This window comes from Erinaceus europaeus (genome assembly GCF_950295315.1).
Source record: "Erinaceus europaeus chromosome 6 unlocalized genomic scaffold, mEriEur2.1 SUPER_6_unloc_1, whole genome shotgun sequence".
Classification (NCBI taxonomy): Eukaryota; Metazoa; Chordata; class Mammalia; order Eulipotyphla; family Erinaceidae; genus Erinaceus; species Erinaceus europaeus.
In genome coordinates, this window is record NW_026647114.1 from 3,122,247 (window position 1) to 3,126,383 (window position 4,137).

The window sequence follows — 4,137 nt, forward strand, 5'->3', positions numbered from 1 at the left end:
CACTCAGATGGGGTATTTTTGCCAGTCAAAAGTCTGCACAGCGCACTTGGGATTGGGCGGCCTGAGACACAAATGTTACATTGTAGATGGACTGTTTGCAGTTCTTTTTTTTTTTTTTTAAATTTTTTATTTAAGAAAGGATTAGTGAACAAAGGCATAAGGTAGGAGGGGTACAACTCCACACAATTCCCACCACCCAATCCCCATAACCCACCCTCTCCCATGATAGCCTTCCCATTCTCTAGCCCTCTGGGAGCATGGACCCAGGGTCGTTGAGGGTTGCAGAAGGTAGAGGGTCTGGCTTCTGTAATTGCTTCCCCGCTGAACATGGGCGTTGACTGGTCGGTCCATACTCCCAGTCTGCCTCTCTCTTTCCCTAGTAAGGTGTGTCTCTGGGGAATCTGAGCTCCAGGACACATTGGTTGGGTCTTCAATCCAGGGAAGCCTAGTCAGCATCCTGGTGGCATCTGGAACCTGGTGATTGAAAAGAGAGTTAACATACAAAGCCAAACAATTTGTTGAGCAATCATGGATCCCAAGTTTGGAATAGTGGAGAGGAAGTGTTAGGGAGGTACTCACTGCAAACTCTAGTGTAATCCTGCTTTCAGGTATATATTTTGCAGTAGTTTATGTATACGTGTGAACATAAGCTCTCTCTCACAGAAACTGTTGTATGTCTAGGTTATGGGACTTTGTTAGAAAGTGAACTACCTGAGATGAAATTAGAGTGTACTATTAAAGGAAAGGTCTCACCCGAGTAATGAAGCTGAAGGGTTGTCATTCCACACGTGAAGTCTCTGGATACAGTCTGAGGTGAAGCATGTTGAGATGGCAATCGTTGCTTTGGTTAGGTTGTGATCGGCGGATGCAATATTATTTGGTTTGGATTGGGAGATGCATACGGGAAAGTGGGCCCTATCCAAGGGTGCCAGGACTGAGGGAATTTTTTAAAATAATAAAAATTTTTTAAAATAATAAATTTTTTTAAAATAATAAATAAACAAATGATAAAATTAATAAAACTGTTTGCTGTTTGCAGTTCTTGCTCCCCAGGACGTTGGACTTTCTCAACTCCCTCCCCTACAGCATGAAAAAAGGTTCTTGACCAACCATAGAGCAAATGGAGTAGGGGCGAGTGGAGCTTGTTGCATGTCTGTGCTGCTCATGCCCAGGTGTCGGTGGGGGCCGTGGCAGAGGCTGTAAGGGGGCTAAGGGGCAGAAGGAGACTGTTTGAGAGGCAGGCTGCAGGCAGGGGAGCCCGTGAGTGTGTGCAGGGCAGTGTGTGTGCGTGTGGTGGCTGGGGGTTAGGGCAGGTCCCCCTGCTGGATGGTGAAATGGCAGCTGGGCTGGCACTGGGCCCCCAGGGCTGAAGCGCAGAAGCAGGGTGGCAGTAAAGTCGTGCATGGAGGCACACAGTAGATGTTAGTTGGGGAGCTGGGGGACAGAGGGCAAGGGGAAAGGGGGCATCCTTGAGGAGGGGTCTGGAGTAGAGAGTGGGGGGAGCTGGAGGCATGGAAGGTCCCAGGAACCAGGGATTGACAGAAACAGAACCCTGCACCCACCCACTGGATAGAAGCTGCAGCAGCCAGAGCACCAGCCCTGGCTTGCCTAGGCCAAGGGCACTGAGTGAGTCCCTCTGAGGATGAGGAAGAGAAGGAGGAGGAGGTGGAGGAGGAGGAGGAGGAGGAGGAGGAGGAGGAGGAAGAGGAGGAGATAGAAAAGGAGGAGAAGGAGGAGGAGGAGGAGGAGGGGCAGGAGGGCAGCTATCAGTAGGCAATGGGATTAATAGAGGCCTCCATTATGGAGGCATGTGTCCAGGCAGGCACCCACCAATCCTCAGGGGCAGCTCAGGACTCCCAGGGACCTGGTGTGGGTATCTCTGGGGCAGGGACTGTCAGTCAGTCAGCAAGACTGTATGTCAGTGCAAATGGTGGGACAGGGGCCTGGCGGAACTTGGTCCCCAGCCCTGGGCTGTCAGTTGCCAGCCCCATGTCCAGACACACACCAATCTGCCCCTAGCCCCTTGGCCCGGCCGACCTGCACCTGCTTTGGCCTGGGTCTCTGGCTCTGGTGGCTGGCCACCACCCCTCAAGGTCAAGTTCAGGGTGGTGGTCATGGCTGCTGGTCAACTGGATGGGCGGGGTCCCCGTGGCCTAGCAACCACAGGAGCCCTCTGTGATGTCCTAGCCCCTGGCATTCTGTGCTGGCCACACTGGCACTGGGCAGCCCAACTGCCCTGCCACTAGGTCAGCCAGCAGCGCCCAGACGCCTGGGCCCTGGCACAGAGGGAACTGAAGAATGGGAAGCCAGTGCTGACCGACAAGGGACCTCAGGGCTGGCAGCCAAGAGAAGACAGGTGGAGGTGTGCCCGGGATCCAGGGAGCCCAGGCCAGAGCTGCCTGCATGCCTGCCTGCCTTCCTGGATGTCTGTATGCTGCCTTTGTCCAGGTAGGTTTCTCAGGTCCCCTCCACTCCTGTCCTCTCCTGTCCTCTCCTGCCCTCACCATCCTCTCCCCTCTCCTCTCCTCTGCACTTTGCTTCTCTCCTTTGTATTCTCTTGCGTGTGCCCTGCTCAACAGCTCCAGCACTTGTGATGGTTCTCCAGTGACAGCTGTTCACAACCCCTTCCACACCCTCCCTGACCCTGAGGTGACCCAACTCACAGGTCTCCAGCTCACCCCACCCACACCCACACCCCCCAACACATTCCCTGGTTCAGCCCCTCAGCCCTATTCAGCCGAAATCGCCCCTTTGCAACCTACCTATGCATCCTGGTTTGTCTTCACCATTCAAGGAGAGATCTCCTTTTGTACTTGGTTGAGTGGTAGATGGATGGATGGATGGATGGATGGATGGATGGATGGATGCATGGACAGGTCAATGGATTGGTTTTGTAGAGGCAGAGTACCATCTAGGGGTACTTGAGACCGCTGGTGTCAGAGCCAGAGACTATGTGACATGTAAAACATTAATTCATCAATACCAATAATGAATAAGCACCTAAATAAATAAATAAAAAAATAAATAAATAAATATAAAAACTGGGTTAAAAAATACATGGTGTCTTTGCCTTTCTGCATATGGTATGCTGTGAGTATCTTAACAAGGAAAGCATTATCCTGAGTAGCCCCATTGAAGTAGTGGAATATTTCCTTTTCCTTTTTCTTTTTTTTACTTTCAGTTTTCTTGATTATTTATTGGAATAAATAGACAGGAATTGAGAGGGAAGGGAGGGATAGAGAGTTTGTGACGCAGAGAGAGTCACCTGCAGCACTTCTGCACCACTTGTAAACATTTCCCCTGGCAGGTGGGGACCAGGGTCTTGAAGCCCAGTCCCCCTGCATTGTAACATGAGTGCTTAACTGGGTGTGGCACCACCTGGTACCCTTGATGGGACACTTTTTTTTAGCAATGAAAAGAAATTCTCGTGGCAAGGTAATAAATAAATGATGAAATAAACAAAAGTGCATTTACATGAACTCTGGAAACACACAGGGACATATACATCTCTGTTACCTGTATTACTTATTCGTTGATTGATTGATTGATTGATTGATTGATTGCCTCAAGGTGTTATTGCCTCAGCTCAGTGCCTGCGCCACGAATAATCCACAGCCCCTGCACTCCTTTTGTTCCCCTTTCGCTGCCCTTGTTGCTTGGTCACTGTGGTGGTTATTGTTGTGGTTGTTGTTGTTGTTTTGACCTTGCATCAGACAGAGAGAAAAGGAGAGAGCAGGGGAAATACAGAGTGGAAGAGAAAGATAGAGCCCCTAAAGACCTGCTTCACCCCCTGTAAAGCGACTCCCCTGCAGGTGGGTTTCTGGGCGCCAGACCCCAGACCCTTCCACCTGTCCCCTCTTTTCGTGAGCGCCACAAGGCCTTAACCCTCTGACATACCGCCAAACCTCCCTGCATTTACTTTTGAAGGCAATATGACCTGCCTCGTTTTGAACCTCATTATCCTGAGGGTCAGTCCTGGAGACAGTGTCATGACACGACACACGGAGATCTCTGGTATCAGAGAGCACTTGGAACAGCAGCTGGGGCTCTAGTGCCAGGGCAGGAGCAACTCCCCATCCACCGTCCACGGAGTCCACCTGCCTGCATTTTGGTCCTTTTCCCTCCAAAAAAGATCTT